We start from the raw sequence: 18,720 nt of genomic DNA, 5'->3' as shown, positions 1-18,720 counted from the left end.
CTGCCTGCTCACACCCTTGTTCTCCCCTCCCCCTTCCCTGTTTATTACCTCAAGACAATCCCAAAGTTAATAAATATTACCTGTGGCAGGCACCATTTTTACAACTACAACCACCCTAGTCACTATCATAAGTTCATTTATCAGTTAACTCGGTTACCTGATCGTTTCCAGCCACCTCATAAGAGCAACTAATAGGGTCTCTACCTACTTCGCTTCCCACCCTGCCCCTATTCCCTCCCACCCCCAGTGGTCCCACCTTTATTGCACTCACACACCCCTCCCATCTTTCCAGTAGCCAACCACAGCAGTAACCCAACACTACCGCCTCCATCTTCCCACTACTATCACACCTCCTCAACTAACATGTACAAGCATACCTTGCCTATGCTCATGGCATGCACTCTCCTTGCATATCTTACATCCTACCAAAGCTCCATCATTCCCCCACTCATCCACTACCACTGTACTAGTACTCACACCACCACTCATGTCTCACCCTCACTCAGCTCCCCTCCCACCAACTCAAGAAACATCCCTATGCACCCCCCCACATATTCTACCAACTATATTACTCAAACATAAAACATCCCTACAACTTAACACAGTAACCCTCCCACCATACCTATTACCCAAAGAGCACAATCATAAAGTTTCCCTTATAAACAAACACATTCAAAAACTGAGAAAACTAATAACCTCATGCATATCTAAACTAGCCCTAAGTGGAGATATCCACCCCGACCCTACCATCTCCAACCCCAATCCTCATAATCAGACTAGAAACCACAACTTCTCCCATATTACAGCCAATAGAAAGCCAAGTGACTTCCTTCTACTAAGCCTAAATATCAGAAGTATATCCAACAAAGTCCATGAACTCCATGCCACCATAGACTTGTACTCCTCAGATATAGTCATCCTGACAGAAACCTGGCTAAAACCTCACATTACCAGTGAGCAAATATTCCCTACAGGTTATGGCATACTAAGAGTAGACCGGCTAAACAAGAAAGGAGGCGGTGTAGCTATAATATTTAAACAGCATCTAAACATCCAGATCTTAAAATCATCAGCTCCACAAATAAGCAATGAAGAAATAATATATACCAACCTCAAAATAAACCAAAACAAAACCATCAACATAATTGGATGCTACTTCCCACCTGGCCAAAACATCCCTCCACTAGAAAACCTCCTCAGCTGGTCTACCCACCATCTCCCCCAAGAAACTATCATTTTAGGAGATTTCAATATTGACTAGCAATCCTGTTCTGGCAACCATCCAACCCATCATGTAAACCTTCATGGCTTCACCCAACTGGTCCAGTCGCCAACCAGGATAAATAAAAACTCCAGCAAGCACACTACCGTGGACTGGATACTAGTCAGTAAGAACCCCCAGTCATATATAACATGCTGCTTATCAGATAGCCTCAGTGATCACTCCCCAACATTCCTACTCAAAAAATACCTATACCAAGCTAAACCTGTCATCTACCGTCAAATACGTAAAAAACTAAACTTTAACCCACTCACATTCATCTCATCCCTCAAAGAATGTAACTGGCATCCACTAAAGTACCTCAGTCTTGATGAAGCAGTTGAATTTTTTAATACTACCTTCCTGAGCATCCTTAATTACCATGCCCCCATAAGACTTTCCAGAATCAAAGCACAACCCTCCCCATGGCTACAGAAAACCACTAAGTCAGAAATGAAAAACAGGGATAAAGCCTGGGAGCACTGGCGCAAAACCCCCTCAACTAGACAAATTCCTAGAACTACGCAACAGAATCAAAAAGCTAACAAAACAGGACAAATTCCAATACTACCAGTCTGCCCTAGACTCCTCTCCTTTCAACACAGCCCAAACAATTCTGGTCCTCCATAAACTCCATCATCCACCCAGGTAAAGTCAGTACCCCTCCTCCTAACATCCCACACTCCTCAGAAAATATTGCTACCTCATTCAACACACACTTCACACAAACCATACTATCACTAGCTAAACAACACAACCCCCCTCCCCTCCAACCCACACCTTCAACTAGTAATCTCACCACTGCCTTCTCTCTCTCCTGTACCTACCTCCAACATAAAAAAACTCTTAACTAAACTTAGGCCCATCAGATTAGCAGCAGACAACCTCCCAAGTGAATACCTACAAATCGCAGCTGATGCTCTGGCCTACCCAGTATCCATCTTGATTAACCGATCTCTGTCAGAAAGTGACGTTCCCACACTGTGGAAAGTATCACATATGATTCCCCTCCACAAAGGCGGACCCTCCACAGAACTAACCAATTACCACCCCATAGCTATTCTCTCTCCACTTTCCAAAATACTAGAGAGATGTATACACTCTCAGGTCTCAGACTACCTCCTTACTAACAACCTCCTTTCCAATACTCTGCATGGTTTCTGACCAAACCATAGCACCCCCAACTGCCTTACTCTCCTTTACTAACACTATCCTTCAGCATAAAAACAATGGCTATCTCTCCTCTGCTACTTTCCTAGACCTATCTAAAGCATTTGACATGGTCCCACACAAACAACTTATCTCTGTCCTCAATAACCTATCCTTCTCACAATCAGTCACCAACTGGTTTCAGAGTTACCTGTCCGACCGCCAACAATCCGTTGTAAGGCAGAATAACATCTCCCCAACTACCTGTCTCCATAGGTGCTCCCCAAGGATCCATCCTTGGACCCCTACTCTTCTCTGTTTTCACCAATAATCTAGCATCTGCCACCAAACATGGCACACTCATACAATACGCAGACGACTCAACCATCATCTGCTCAGCCTAGTCCCTACCCAAACTGCAAAAAGTCACACGGGAAGGCTTTTTCTCTGCTGAAACTTGGTTATCCGATGCCCAATTAATACTCAACCCAAACAAAACTAAACTACTCATCTTCCAACCCGCTGAACACACCAAATTGCTAGGAGTGGAAATAGACAAACTAAAATTTAACATTCACATATCCTTGACCGTAAAAAAAGTCCACAAAAAACTAGCAGCACTATACAGAAATAAGCAACTTCTCACCACAGCAGCAAAGATTACAATAACAAATTCCCACCTTATCTCCACCCTACTTTATGCCAGTCCAATATATACCAACCTAAGGCAATGTGATCTAAACAAGCTAGAGACCTGCTACTACAAAATCGCCAAATTCGCCACAGGGGCATCCTACTGTAGTCACCAATGTCTCTCACTTGCTGAACTGGGCTGGCTTGAACTCCCTCACCTCCTTCAATGGTATCAACTCTCACTCGCCCACAAACTAGTAAATCATCCACTAAATGTCCCATCCCTCCAGAATCTACTCCAACCCTATCGCACCACCAGACCACTAAGATCCAGCAACAAAAATCACTTGCAGATCACTAAAACCAATAACTCTGCTGGTGAAGCACTATTCTCTTGCACCATAGCCAAATTATGGAACTCCCTCCCACCCACAATTACCTCCATACCATCATGCACCCACTTCAAAACTTTATTAAAAGCGCACCTAAAGACATGCTGACTATACCCTTGCAAGTCCCACTCTAATATCACCCTCCCCATCCAACCACTACCTTTCTTTCCACTCCACTAACTACTTTGATTATAGCAAGCTCAGATGCTCATAAGCCAGTACTTATTATACAGCAGGAACTTCTTCTTGTAACATTTGTTAATGTCTGTTATGTACTTCACAGATAAAGATTCTAGTTGTCTACTGATGTACCATGTTCTTCATCTGTAAATATGTTGTAAGTAATTACTATGTAAATTGTTAATCGCTATGTAATCCAATGTAACTACTGTCTATTTTAACTGTGGAGCTTTTCTCCCCGGGCCTCAGCTGAAAATGGACCTACGTCCAGTCGGACACTCACGGTCAACAAATAAAAATAAATAAATAAATACTGATGACAAAGCTCACTGATAAATTGTGTCCATCAATAACAATCTACAGGGCTCAAGGTTTTCCAAGAGCAAGAAGCAATTTCCGTTTTCCAAGAGCAAGAAGCAATCTCCAATACTAAATTGCAAACTGGATCAAAAAGTAACCATCACCAAATAATACAACTGAAAGTTAAATTTTTAATACCTGCATTAACTGTACTTGTTATTTGAAGTGCTGCTATCATACAAGCGTGGCAGGATTAAAATGCAAGAATATAGTAAAGAAATCAATACATTACGCACACCGTAAAGGTCATGTTATGCAGCTTCATTTGTTGATCTCTCTCAGCTGTGCTGGTAAAAAGCTGAACAAATACAGAGTTATGAAGTCAAAGGAAACTTTTTGTTATGTTGGTCGACTAAAGCAGCCACTACTCAGTTTACAAAATGAAAGTTATGTTCTTAAAGATAGATCAGTGTTTTTTTTATATATATATATATATATATATATATATATATATACACACACACACACACACACACACACACACACATATAAAGAAATGCATTCAGATAGCCATTGAGAAAGAGTTGCTTTTAAAACTCCTTTAACCAACTTAGCAGAAGAGTAGAATACAAACTATTGGTCAGTCTATCTGTTAGCATGGTGCAAATAAAATCTGAGCTGTTGGCATACATCTAAAAGATGTAGCATGTACTCTCCCTGGTTACAAAAATGGGGAAAGATCAGGAAGACTGATGGGTTGCCAAAGATACTGAAGCTATCTTGGGGAGAAAAGAAGAACTGGTCCTCAGCAATACACCCTGTCCTAGTGGAAAACCAGATATGGAAACTTACAGAAAAGAGTATTACATTCTGAAATCCTGTGGAAATAAAGTACAGTTTTGTACCTACAATAAATGTAGATGTCCGAGAGGTATGCATCTGCAGTCCTAACAAATGGGTTGTCCTGGCCTCAGGCAGCCCTTCGGTCGGCCGAATTCCAAAGTCTGGGTCTGGCCTCGGCTGATGTCGCACTTCACCCGACGTCATAGCTGCAGTTCAGCGGGTATAAAGGCATCAGCCGACGCCATTTTCCTCAGTGTTTCTTGCCCCAGATGCCAGGTGCCCTCTAGGAAGGCTAAATTTGGATAAATGCAAATATTTCCAAACAATAGAGAGCAAATAGAAATAAACATGTATATACATATATACAAACAAATACACCATAATAGATTCCCCCAGCTAGCTACAAGATGGGCAATTACCCTAGGAGTACCACAGAGGGGAAGGAGGGTGGGTAATCCTGACTGCAGATGCATACCTCTCGGACATCTACATTTATGGTAGGTACAAAACTGTACTATGTCCTTCAAGGATGCATCTGCAGTCCTAACAAATGGGTAGAATACCATAGCCAAACTGGGGGAGGAGGCCCTAAGGAGGCAGTAAGAGTTTATGGTGTAGTTAAGATCCCTTGCAAAACAGCAGTGGCAAAACCTGCTCGGGATCTGGAATATAAAGGTAGATCATAATGCTTGGCAAATGTATGCACAGAGCTCCAAGTAGCAGCCTCTAAAATGTCTTTGGTAGCCACTCCTCGTAAGAAGGCTGTAGTAGTGGCTGTAGCCCTTGTGGAGTGAGGCCTGATGTTTTCTGGAGTTGCCTTTCCATGAAAAGAGTAACAAAATCGAATGCAATTTCCTATCCATTTTGAGATTGTCTGTTTTGAAATTTCTTTTCCTTCCATTCCTGTTGCATATGCTACCAGAAGCTGGTCAGTTTTTCTATTGTTCTTGGTTCTGTCCAGGTAGTAGCGCAATTGTCTGTGTACATCCAAAGTATGCAGCAGCCTTTCCCCCCTGTTCTGCGGGTTGGGGAAGAATGTTGGTAGGTGTATTGCTTGGTTTAATGATACTCTGGAGACCACCTTTGGCATAAAGGTAGGATTAGTTTTCATGGACACTCTATCCTGATGGAAGATAAGGAAGGGTTGTACTGCCATTAATGCCTGTAATTCAGAAACCCTTCTAGCTGAAGTGATTGCAAGCAGGAAAGCAGTTTTCCAAGATAAGTACTGTAATTCTGCTGTTGCTGCTGGTTCAAAAGGGGGGAGTGTCAACTTTTCTAACACAAAGTTCAAGTCCCATGTAGGCAATGGTGGTTTCCTTGGTGGCTTTACATTTTTAATTCCTCTGAGAAACTGCCTGAGTAGAGGTTGAGAAAAGACTGGAGGATCCATGTTGTATTCTGCTGAAATTGCTGATGCATGGATCTTAATAGAGGAGTAAGACAGACCATTGTGGAAAAGCTCTGCTAAGTATTCCAGGATGTTAGCTATGTTTGGTAATGATGCATCTACACCTTTTGTTGCACTCCAAATGAGATATCTTTTCCATTTTGCTGAATAAGTTTTCCTTGTTGAGGGTCTGCGAGCCTCCAAGATAATGTCTTTAACCCTTTGAGATAAATCTGGGTTATTTTGCCTTATATAATGTTCCAAGCAGCTAGTTGCAGTGTTTTCAGGTTTGGATGCAGGATTTTGAAGTTGTTCTGTGTCAGCAGTAGAGGTAGTAGGGGTAGAGGCCATGCGTTTTCCTGGGATATACTCCTCAGAAGTGGGTACCAATGTTGTCTGGGCCAGTCTGGAGCTATCAAGATGATCCTGGGGTGTTCTTCTTTGATCTTCAGCAGCACTTTGTGCATCAAAGGAAGAGGTGGGAATGCATATGCTGTCAGGTTTTCCCAACTGAAAGATAGGGAGTCCACCCTCCAAGCAAGTGGGTGGTATGTCCTTGTGCAGAATTTCTTCAATTGGTGGTTGTGTGGGGACGCGAACAGGTCTATTTCTGGCAGTCCCCATTTCCTTGTGATGGTTCTGAAGATGTCTGGATGCAGCATCCATTCGTGGGCATCCGTGGTGGTTCTGCTTAAGATGTCTGCTAGTATATTTTCTTTTCCTGGCACAAATATGGCTTGGAGCTGAATGTTGAAGCTCAGGGCCAGATTCTAGAGGTCCATTGCCATCCGGCATAGAGGATAAGAATGTGTGCCTCCCTGCTTGTTGATATACCACATAACTGTGGTGTTGTCCGTCCTTATCAGCAAATGACCCTGGTGAAGAATTGGTCTGAATGTCTGAATTGCCTGTTTTACTGCCAGCATCTCTTTTTGATTTATGTGTAAGTTCATCTGGTCTTGAGTCCATAAGCCTTGTATGCACTTGTCCAGCATGTGTGCCCCCCAACCGAGGTCTGAGGCGTCCGTGGTGATAGTCTGGCTTGGGTGAGGCCTGTGGAAGGGCAGTCCTTTGTTCAATTGACAGGCCTGGGCCCACCACTGGAATTCTTGTTTCAGGCATGGAATTACTGGAATTTGAGTTTCTAGGCTGTGCTTGTGCTGGGACCACAAATTCCTCAGGTACCATTGCAACTTCCTCAAATGTAGTCTGGCATGTGGAATTAATATTATGCAGGATGCCATGTAACCCAGGGCTTGCAGTATTTTCCTTGCTGAAAGCTGGTTCTGCGTTGACAGTGCCATGAAATAGAGTGGTAGCTGCTTCTGTTTTTCTGCTGTGAGGAATGCCATCTGGTTTGATGTGTCCAGTTCTGCACCCAAGAAGGTTATCCTTTGGGATGGTATCAGCCTTGACTTTTTTGTGTTGACTGTGTATCCCAGGGCTTGCAGCAGGTGAATAACCTTTTTCAAATCTTTTGTCAATTTGTCCTTGCTGTCCGCTTGTAACAGGCAGTCGTCCAGGTATGGATAAATTTGAATTCCCTGAAGCCTGCAATGAGCAATTACTGATGCCAGGCATTTCGTGAATACTCTGGGCGCAGTAGACAAGCCAAAAGGCAATGCTGAGAATTGATAATGCTCTGATCCTGCAAGAAATCTGAGGTATCTTCTGCAATTTGGTCGAATGGGGACGTGCAGGTATGCCTCCTTGAGATCCAGAGTCACCAGCTAAGACTCCTTGCCCAGCATGGGAAGAAGTTGCTGTAGGGTCAGCATCTTGAATTTTGGAACAATGAGATATGTGTTTAGAGCGGACAGATCGAGGATAGGTCTCCACTGGTTTTCCTTTCTTGGTACCAGGAAAAGCCTTGAATAAAATCCCTGTCCTTGTTCCATAGCCGGTACCTTTTCTATAGCTCTCATCCTTAGTAAATGGTCTGTTTGCTGTAGAGCGTTTGTCCTTTCGTTTGGAGGTAGGTTTGGCATTCCTCTCTTCCTTGGAAGAGTATGGAAGTGAAACCTGTAGCCTTTGTCTATTATCTGCAAAATCCATTTGTCTCCTGTAATGTAATGCCAATTTACTGAAAATAAGGCTAGCTTTCCACCTAAGGGTGCTCCCAGTTGTTCCCTGGTAGGGGGTTTTAAAGCCAAGTCACTGTGATTGTCCTGTGGAAGTGGTAGTGGCTGGATCTGTGGCAGTACTTATCTGGCTGTTAGGCTGCCACTGACGTCCGCTGTAGGCACCTCTGGATTGACCTCTGCCTCTAGGGCATCTATTTCTGCTTCTCTGTGCTCTGGTGGTTTCTGGAAAGGACCAATTCTTGGAAGGCCAGTTCCTACTAAATCTTGGAGGCTGGACCTGTAAGAAATCCTTGACTGTCTGGACAGATTTAGCTTTTTCTTCCACCTTCTTCAACACTTGCTGTGCAGGGGAACCAAACAAACTGTTCTTTTCCATGGGAGCATCTAGAAGGTTTGACTTTACATGGTCTGGTAAGGATTGCTCTTTTAGCCATGCATGCCTTCTGATCACTGTACCAGTCATAGCTGATCTAAAGGAAGCCTCCAGTGCATCATAGCCGCATTTTAAGGAGTGATTACTGACCTGCTGAGTATTATGCACCAAATCCTGAAGGGACTTACGGTCTAAAGGCTCAGGCGAGGACAGTTTTTTAGTGAGCTGATCTAACAGAAATTCCTGATACTGAATCATGTGGAATTGACAGTTTAAGGCCCTAGCCGAAAGAGTAGCAGAAGTATAAACTTTTTTACCCCATCTCTCCAATGCCCTAGATTCTCTTTCAGAGGGGGGTTTTGGCAGAGGCAGCTGCTACAGCTTTGGGGCCCTGTGAAATAGTTTCTGGATCTGCTATAGGAGCCTTATACAAATGATAATGTGTGTCCGGAACCCTGTAGTATCTGTCGGGCTTAGCAGGGGCCGGAGGCAGAGAGTCAGGGGCAGTACAAGCATCATTAAATGCATCATCCACAACTGTAAGTACTGGAGGAATAGCTAAAGGCCTATGTTGTGGTAAATGTAAAAAGGTCCTAAGCCTTTTCCTAGAGTCTGAAAAATCCTGGCCCTGCCATTGAAATTGTTCCCTCATAGCATGCAAGGTTTCTCCAAAAGAAAATTCCTCAGGAGGAGAGGCAGAAGGTATGGAATCCTCTGCATCAGAGTCCTCATATGGAGAATAAGGGCCTTCTGGAGGATTAGTAATTTCTGAATCATCAGAGGAGTAATCTGAAGAAACTGGCTCAGGGGGCTCTGCTCTAGGCCTCTTCTCTGGAGGTGGGTGCGAGGCCCTGTCAGGGTGAGACTGGGTTCCCCTGATCAAAGAAATGAGATCCTCTGCTAGAGTAAGCATTTGAGTATTAGTGCTAGGCCTGTGAGAGGGGGTTTTAGCAGGTATGGCCTTTGAAGATTTAGCTGCTTTGGCCCTGGCAAAAGCCTTAATTGACATGGATGCAGGGGGCCTAGCAGCTCCACGTGCAGGAGAAGATACATCTAAGGGGATAGTATCTGATAAATCCTGAGAAACTGTAAGAGCAGGTAAATTTTCCGTAGCAGATTCAGCCATGCTGGAAGAGGCCTCCGTAGTAGGAGGAATGCTTTCGGCCAAAGGAAGAACCGAGGACTCGGTTTCAGCCGAAACAGAGACACTCGCGGTTGGCTTAACCGCGGTTTCGGCCGAAACCGCGGACCGCGAGTGTCGGTCCTTTTCCTTACGCTTTTTAACTAAATGAGAAGTCGGAGTCTCCGACGGCATGATATAAGCAAAAGCGGAGCCGAAAAACTCCTCTGCAAACTCCTACCGACGTCTAAGTGTCCGTCGGTTGAAGGAAGCACAGGCTAGACAAGCTGCTACGTCGTGGTCTGGGCCTAAACAAGGTAGGCAGTAAGAGTGGAAATCTTTCTGAGGTATTTGTTTCCCACAAGTTAAACAGTTATTCACTTTTTCTGACATCGGCTGAGGCAAGAAAGAGTCCCCAACGGGGTACTTAGCTTTTCATAAGTCTTCGGTAGTAGCAATCTCTGGTTCTGACCGACCGGCACTTGCGAACAGCTTCTGCTTCGGGCGCCACGCGGCAAGAAAGACTGAGGAAAATGGCGTCGGCTGATGCCTTTATACCCGCTGAACTGCAGCTATGACGTCGGGTGAAGTGCGACATCAGCCGAGGCCAGACCCAGACTTTGGAAACCGGCCGACCGAAGGGCTGCCTGAGGCCAGGACAACCCATTTGTTAGGACTGCAGATGCATCCTTGAAGGACATCTACCACTAGAAACAGTGTTTTCCAACAAAGATATTTCAAAGTGAATGTGTCTGTAGGTTCTAATGGAGTTTTCACCAACGCCCGAAGAATAGTAATGCCCCACGGCAGGATGTGGTCCCTTAAGGGAGGCTGAAAGAGGAAAGTGTCCCTTAAGAAGGATTAGACAATTTCAAAAAAGCAAATGGTGTGAAAGCTGGAAATGGTGGCCAACTGGACTTTAATTGCAGAATTTCAAGCTCCATCATAGAAAAGGTTAGCCAGACCATCCAAAATGACAGGGAGAGGAATTGAAAAAGGATCTATGCCCCTGCCGAACAGGAAAGCTCTTCCACTCACTCTTGCATACTTTTCTGGTAGAATATCTCTGTGAGAAGGTCAGCATGTACAAACTGTGACAAAAGCCTGGACTGTCTAACCATCATAGACGCTGGAGAAACCATGTGGTTAACTTGAGGGGATTTGATGTCCAGCTAAGGCATTCTAGACTGGTAATAGAGAAGGTCTGCAGTTGGGTCCAGTACCTATGGTGGATGGATCATACGAGACCAAAGAAAGGGAAACCATACCTGTTGTGGTTAAAAGATGGCAATAAGGATCACTGTCACCTTGCTGAATATTGCTTTTTGCAGAAACTTTGGCATAAGAGGAATGGGAGTTTAAGCATAAAGGAGAACTGGAGGCCAACTGTGGATGACAGTGTCCCTCAAGGACTTTCTCCCTCTTGGGGGACCAGGTCAAAGTAACTACTGCATTTGATATTTGAGATGGTGGCAAACAGATCACAGCGAGATCAACTCCAGATGATGAACATCTGCTCCACTGTTGGGATGAGGGGCCACTCATGATGTAGAAGGATAGATTTGCTCAACTTGTCCACCAAGACTGGACTTCCCCAGGATGCGAGTTGCTATCAGGAAGCAGTGAGAAGACACTGGTCACTGTCAAACCCTCATGGCCTCTTGAAACAATGGGTAAAGAACATGTTCCCCTTTGTTTAAAGATGTACCAAACCAGTGACATCGTACCTGTCCGGATGGAAATCACATCCTTTGGGATGGACTCTTGAAAGGCCTGCAAAGTTAGGAGGAGTGATGTGAAAACTGGCCTCTGCAGAAGACTACATGTCCTGGACTGTCTTTCAAGCAATACCCCTCCCAACCCCAGTTGGGAAGCATCCACAGCTACTGTGGACTGGGGAAGAAGGGAGAACAAAGAACAAAAGATTGACTCTGAGAAACTATCAGGGAAGACCAGCCACCACTAAATATGGCTCCTGCAAATCTGAATGTGTTTATCAGTTGAAATCTCATCAACTGTGACCGTTAACTGTAACACCCATGTTCAAAATATGGCTGGAGGAATTAAAGTGATGGAGGTGACCATCAAGCCTAGATAGTGCAAAATGCATCTTGCTTGGGGGCTCTGGATGAGAGAGTAGGACAATGCTTGATGCTGAAGGGTGCGACTCCTCAATTTTGGTAACCTGGTTATCTGTAGCTCGGTATCTAGATGAACTCTATCATTTATACTGGTTACAGTTTTGACTGTGTGAGGGTGACAGTTATCCACAACTGGGAAGAAAAGTGGAGCAAGGAGTCTGTGGCATGTATAAGACGACTCTTGGGAGCGGTTACAAGCCTGTCGTCCAGATATGGGAACACTCAAACCCTGCAATATGAGATGAGTACAACCACTATTATGCATTTGGTGAATGCTCAGGGGCACTGGCAAGACCAAAGGGCAAGGCTCTCAACTGGAAGTGACAGTATCCCAACTGAAAGCTGAGAAACCTCCTGGAGCATCGGTCAGTTTTTAATATAACAGTATGCATCCTGGAGGTCTATCAAGCACATCCAATTCTCCTTTCACAATAATGGTAGGATGTAGTGAACTGTGACCATCCAGCCTTTTGTATATTTTACAAAATGATTCAAGTGACTGAGGTCCAAAATAGGCCTGAGGTCCCAGTTTGCCTCTGGAACCAAAAAAACATTGAATATACTAGACTCTGCATTCATGTTGGTCTAGTGGGACTTCCTGAATGATTCATTTCTCTAGCAACTTTATTTCCTGTACTCCTGCCTTCTGTTGTGTGGGTGGTGCATTGGAATTTTTCTTGAAATGGCGAGATGACAAAGAAAGGGAATCTTGCAGCTGCTATCTATGATTCTCTGCACCAATACATCCTGGGTAATAGTTGTCCAGTACAAGGGGTACCGAGATAACTGCCTCCCTGACTGCCTCCAGAGAGCAGCAGTCAGGGGACCTTTCAAGAGTGCTCAAAAGTCTTGTGGGAAAAGGGACCCCAAAAGCCTTAACTTTGCAGACCACCTGTGACACAGGTGTGACCTCAATTATGATCACTCCTCTGCTAGCCATACCTGGAGCAAAGCCTGGAGACTTGCACAGCCACAATTTCATACCTTCTTTTTGGTTTCTAGAGAAGGTCCATCAAGGGGTATAAAAATGTATCCCAGTGGCACACAAGGTCTTGCCATACTGCTTGCTTCTAAATGTTGGTTCATCATAAAGGGCATTAACAATGTCGAAGTGTTTAACAAAGTCACAAAAACGCAGCCGACGAAAAGCTATTCCAGTGACTCCCGTTCTCAGTTTGACACCCACTGCATTAGAAATGAGACACATGGACAGATTTGACAGGGAACGAAGGGTAGCCAACTGCCTATAGACTGATTTCCTATCTTCGGCAGACATGAACCTTAAGGACTTGGATAATTCTTTAGTAAACTCCCTCTGAAAATGTTACATGGGCTATGTTATTGACCACCATAAGCATGGAAGTCACTGAAACATGTACCTTTTTTCCAAACCTGTCCAAAGACCTGGAATCTCTATTAAAGAGATGGACAGTAGAGCTCTCTTCAGTCAGCTCTTTCTTGGTGATCGCTGCTACCATCACAGATCCTACACCGGGACCCTTGCTCCAGAAGGGTCTATCTTGTGAAGATGCTACAATTGTGTCAAGTTTTTGGGGGAATGGTTCAACCACACCCAGTTCCTTCCACACCTGCCTTGAAAACCAGCTCTACTAGTTTGTCAGTGGGAGAGACCACCCTAGAAGTAGATGAGCCAGTCCAAAATGTCTTGAGGAATACAGATTCCTCCTGGGAAGGGACTTTGGTGGACTACCCCCTTTCTCTCTACATAGCTCAAAGAACTCACCAAAGGCAACATCTTCAATGGGGATCTATGGGACCCCTCCCCCTCAATGAAATCTGTATCCTTGGTGAAGGACTCCAGATTCCTGAGAGGAGTCCACATGTCTGCTTTTGGTGTACTTCCCAGTGGAATGCCCGGACACAGATGCAGATGGGGAGTCCATAATGTGAACTGCCTCAAGACTCCTTGGGGCTGGCTATCCCAACATGATAGGGAGAGAGGACCTGAATAACTCTGTGGGAGCAGGGACAGATTCAAGTGAGGAAAGGAACCCTGCTTACTTAAGTGCAAGATTAGTCCCTCCAAGGCCTTGAAGGTAGACACACAGATGGGTCCCAATTCAGCCCCTATGGTTCCAAGAAACCTGACAAAGCAAATTCCAAGAATCCATTCGGCTCTGAAGTTGAGCTGTCGAGAGCAACAGCGCTGATAGGAAGAAACAGATCAAAAAGATTCAGAGTCGATCCCAACCCTAAAACACTGGTTCCGAGAATAATACAGATCTAAGGCACTCGACTGGGTCAGATATACAGTCTGAGTCAACCAAGTCCATTCCTTCAGTTCCAACACGGCATTCCCTGGGGGCCACTCAGATCAAAGGACCCCTAACCCAAAGGTCTAATCAGGGCAAGAAAGACAGATCAGAGGAAGACTCAAATGCTGAACCTCTGATGGACTTTGGCACTGGAAGAACTCCCAGCTGGATCAGAGTCCTCAGGAACTTCATCACCATTCGGTCTATGTCGCCCTCAGAAAGACTCCCGGAGGATGGCACCAATCCCAGAGAAGAAACCATGGATGAGGGGCTTGACACCCCTCTGGAAAGACCTTTCCTGCAAAAAAGGTGATCTAAGCCTGGAGCTAACAGATTCTAGGAAGAACCTGGGCCCTGGGAATGCAGGAGTAGGAAATGTAACCCTGACGGTATCTGGAGCTGAGGATGTATCCAACGGTTTGAAAATCTTAGAAACAGAACCAGATGGACCCGATCAGTCCAGAGAATGGTTCCTGGTAGAATTTCTTTTCTCTTTCTCCTTCTCCCATTCTTTGTCCTTCACTCTCTCCTTATCCTGAGACTTCTCCCCTTTGTTGTTTCCTGAGGCCTTCTTCGACAAAGGAGATGATGGAGATGACTGAGATGGGGGAATTTCTCCCACTGTGGCAGGAAGAAGCACCTTGAGCACAAGTTTAGATTGCCTTTCCATTAAAGCTACTGCCCCAAAGGCAACACAGGCTGAGCAGTCCTGATCAAGGTGTGAAGCCCCTAGACAATACACATGTTTAGAAAGGGAACCTAGGTTAGGAATTTATGCCCAAAAGTGACATTTTTTGAAGTCAGACGACTCATCTGACATCCTGTCCCTAAAAGAAAAAGCCAAAAAATACCAACAGCAGCAAGAATAAACAAGAGGCAATCATAAAAAACAGCAAAACTAATGCTATGAAAAATCTCTTCAGGAAATAGACTACCTAGACATCAGTCCTAACCGCTACCTGAAAGTCAGGAGGGAAAAGTAGGATATGACACTAACTCTTTATGATCTTTGGGACTCCAACTTGGTCCTATGAAATAACACACGGTCTATCACACGATTCAGTCGTCAGCAAGACCTCTGGAGCTATACTGGCCTCCGGCAGAGTCATACTAGCAGGCTCTTGAGATAAAGTCTGATGTACCAATGTCCGATCACCTCAGTGGATGGGGGATTCTGAAATGGTAGAATGGGCTACACATTTTAAATGCTATGCCTCAAGGAAAGTGTTAAGAGTGGAGTCTTGAACACATGACTGACAGAACAGGATTTGCAGTCATATTCAGGGTTTAGACAGAACAGGCACTTAGTGTGAAAGCCCTTATACAGAATTTGTCTACTGGACTCGTATTTACCCCTCCTAGATGACATCAAACAGTTAAAACACAGACAAAAGGTTAGAAAGGAAGGATCCCCAATGGGGGCACTTATCCTAATTCGACATACAAAGCTACTGTACCAAATGACCAACTGATAACAGTCCATCGGGTGCAATGATCTGTGTTTGGGCTGGTGGCAAGATAGTCTGAGGATCTCATGCATGTGTCCATTTATATAACCCTACGCCAAAAAGCTGAGGTCATCATTCAGATGTATGCCCTCTAAAAGTAAAGCTTTGGTACCTCGGCTGGACATCAGTGGACAAGAATCCCATCGGTTATGAATACAGCAATAATGATTTCAGTCAGGACATCTGCAGGGAAACAATCCCAAAGGGTAAAGGGAATAAAAAACACTTATCAACAGATCTACATCCATAGAGATCAAGCAGCAAATGACATCTGAGGTAATTCAGCACTAGGAGGGGAATTATTAGTAAAGGGAGGACCCTGAACCTCAGATCCAAAGTCTGAGAGAAACTGAAGTTGGATATGAAGACTCACACAAGGACAGATGGAAGTAGTATCATTGTATCCTTTTTTAATATTGACTGAATAATGCACTTAAAGTTCAATAACTTCTACAGAACTATATAATCTTCCCCTTTTCCAAGAATACCCCTTTCCCATTGGGTTTATTAATTTCATTGCCCTATTGAAACAATACAGTGTTTTCCTAACAGGTTTCTACAGTGAATCTCCCAACATGCTCAGCTATTTCTAATAAACTTTGCTTATAGCTGTTTTACTTACCTCTTAAAGCTACTACCTATATAGGCGTGCGTGTGTGCATGCAATAACGTGTGTGTTTGTGTATGCAATGTTCCATGTATTCTTTTGTTCTTCAACCTAAAATTCATTAAAATGATGATTGCTTGTGGCAGGCAAATAGCTGTGCAAAGGCAGTATAAAAACAATGTAAGCATGAGTATATTACTTCACCACAATACCAAATAAATCCAAGCTATAAAGTAAACTGGCACGGGCAACACAAAATTTGAAAGAGGTCTATCAAAAAGGCAGTTTTCCACATCAAGTTTAGAATTCTACTATTAAAAAAAGAGGAGCTAGATAAAGGCACAAGTTCTCTTCAAATGTGGACCAATAAAATTTGTATGTAACAAAACAGTTATTCATACATATAAAAAAATAAAGGCCCTTGTTTTAAATACATACTTGCATATACTAAACAAGACCTACGTAACACATTAATGAAGGTCATCAAATTAAAGATAAAAGATAAATATGTGCTACATAATGCATAAAATATCAAGAGGAGAAAAAAGTTGTAACCTTTAAAATAAAATTACAAAACTTAGTAGCACTAACAGTGCTTTATAGAGCACTGCGTAGATCATCCTTCTAATCATACGTCTGAGTCACATAACATGCACAATTCTAGTAGGTTTCAGATTACTATGTAGGAATTTATAAACTGGGTAGTTTCTATGAAAACATTAAACTCCAAGAAGACAAGCTTCTTGTTCGGGTTCAGCATTTTTTTTTCTCTCGTGATACGAGTGGTAGAGTTACCAAATAAAAGAACTTTCTCAAGAAAGGTATTGTGTTCACTGCTACTTAAAAGTTTAAGTGTCTATTATAGTTTCAGCAGTTTAGCTATAAAAAGCTCTCTCTCCCTCTTTAGAGATGAGCATTATATTCAAAATAGATAACACCAGAGACAAAACTGAATTTTGTTAAGATAACATGTACCATATAACCACTGGCAGTAAATGCTAATATGCATGAAGTATATACTTTTCTTCTACACTGGTTCCCTCTGTGAAAAGAGAGAAGTTTTAAAGTTGCTGGAGGATTATCAGAAAAGAAAGATGACAAAGGTGTAGCCAAATTTACAGGCTCAGCTTTCAAATCTTTTATCACATCTACAGTATAAAAAAAAAAAAAAAATCATGTCTGTGTTCAACTAGTTCAGTATGTGAATAATGTGCTTAGCTTACATAAATAAAGGACTGTCAAACTATGCAGGATTCCTCTCTAAAGGCTTCAGAGCTTGCTGGCTCCATGGCACAAAGGAATGGAGTACTGACTACAGCTCAGGCAATTTGGGTTCAATTAGTAGCATAGGCAGCCAAAAAGGAAGAGGAATGAACAGTCGAATGCCTGCTTGCCTCTACTAACAGGAGATTCAGAAGCATGGCATGAGGTGCATCTCCACCCAACGTGTCCCCAGGACAAAAAAAAAGACTTAAACAGAAGCTGCCACATCAGCAGGGTCGGGGCACCCAAGAAGCTCCTCAAGTGATGACTTGGCCTGTACCCATTTGCAGGCTGACCCCAGGAGGGCATATGGGGGACATGGCCAGGGTAGCAGCTGCATGGATGATGGCCATAAAGCAAGGGGCACTCATCCATTTATAGAATAAAATGATAGGATAGTAGCAACTGGTCAGATAATCAGAGGGTGCTAGGGATAAAAAGAAATCCATGTCTAAACATTTGAAAACATCTTTTAGGAGACAAAATGTATGTTATAGACAAACTTCAACTTTCTCTAAGATGTTAATAGTTTCACTAAAGTTAAAATTTTGAGGAGGTGGACTGTGAAGAGGTGAACTTATAATAAACATACTAGGGAAATAAATGTTTTGTTGAACAAAATAAAATCCTGTTGTATAGAGAAAGCAGGAGATGGACTGCTTTTTCCTTTTTCTTTTCTAGGAACTTCATTGATACAGACCTGGATCCATTTTGCTGCAGTCTGAACTCAGAACTAATTCAGTCCCCAAACAGACAATGGTTCAAAAAATTGTCTATAGAAACCAAACTGATTTCCAGGGCTCCATTTTTACAATCAATTAACAATAAAAGTTTATGCTGGGAGGTGAGCCTCTTGGGTGCAGGAAGAATCGACCCAAACAACCAAGACAACTACAGGTTCTTCTGTTAAAGAAACCTAACTCGTCTACTATCTTAGTTTTCAAGATAACTTTTGAAGAGGTTGGCACCAATAAAATGTGCCTATTTTACTGCACATTTCAGAAGTCTTTAACGGCACCACAGAAACCCACTGAATTTCCCTGTACTTAGGGGTCAGGAGTTTAACCATACAGCCTCATCTGTACTGATACAAAGTTGAAAAGATCCGGAAACTGCAGTAGTTCAAGATGCTTTCTTCTTAATCAAGTCAGCTATCTTCTGAATGACTTCTATGACTTTCTCTGTATTTTCTACTTCTAC

The 18,720-nt window shown here is 43.4% G+C and overlaps 1 protein-coding gene across 1 annotated transcript in view; it reads right to left on the bottom strand.

The window, feature by feature from the left end:
* The window catches only part of UGGT1 (UDP-glucose glycoprotein glucosyltransferase 1), a gene marked incomplete in the record, with an annotated part of 2,149,769 nt that overhangs the window by 1,954,990 nt on the left and 176,059 nt on the right, over positions 1 to 18,720 (bottom strand).

This window comes from Protopterus annectens, chromosome 4.part1 (assembly GCF_019279795.1).
Source record: "Protopterus annectens isolate FY-2018-M chromosome 4.part1, PAN1.0, whole genome shotgun sequence".
Lineage (NCBI taxonomy): Eukaryota > Metazoa > Chordata > Ceratodontiformes > Protopteridae > Protopterus > Protopterus annectens.
This window is presented reverse-complemented; position numbering and strand designations above follow the sequence as displayed.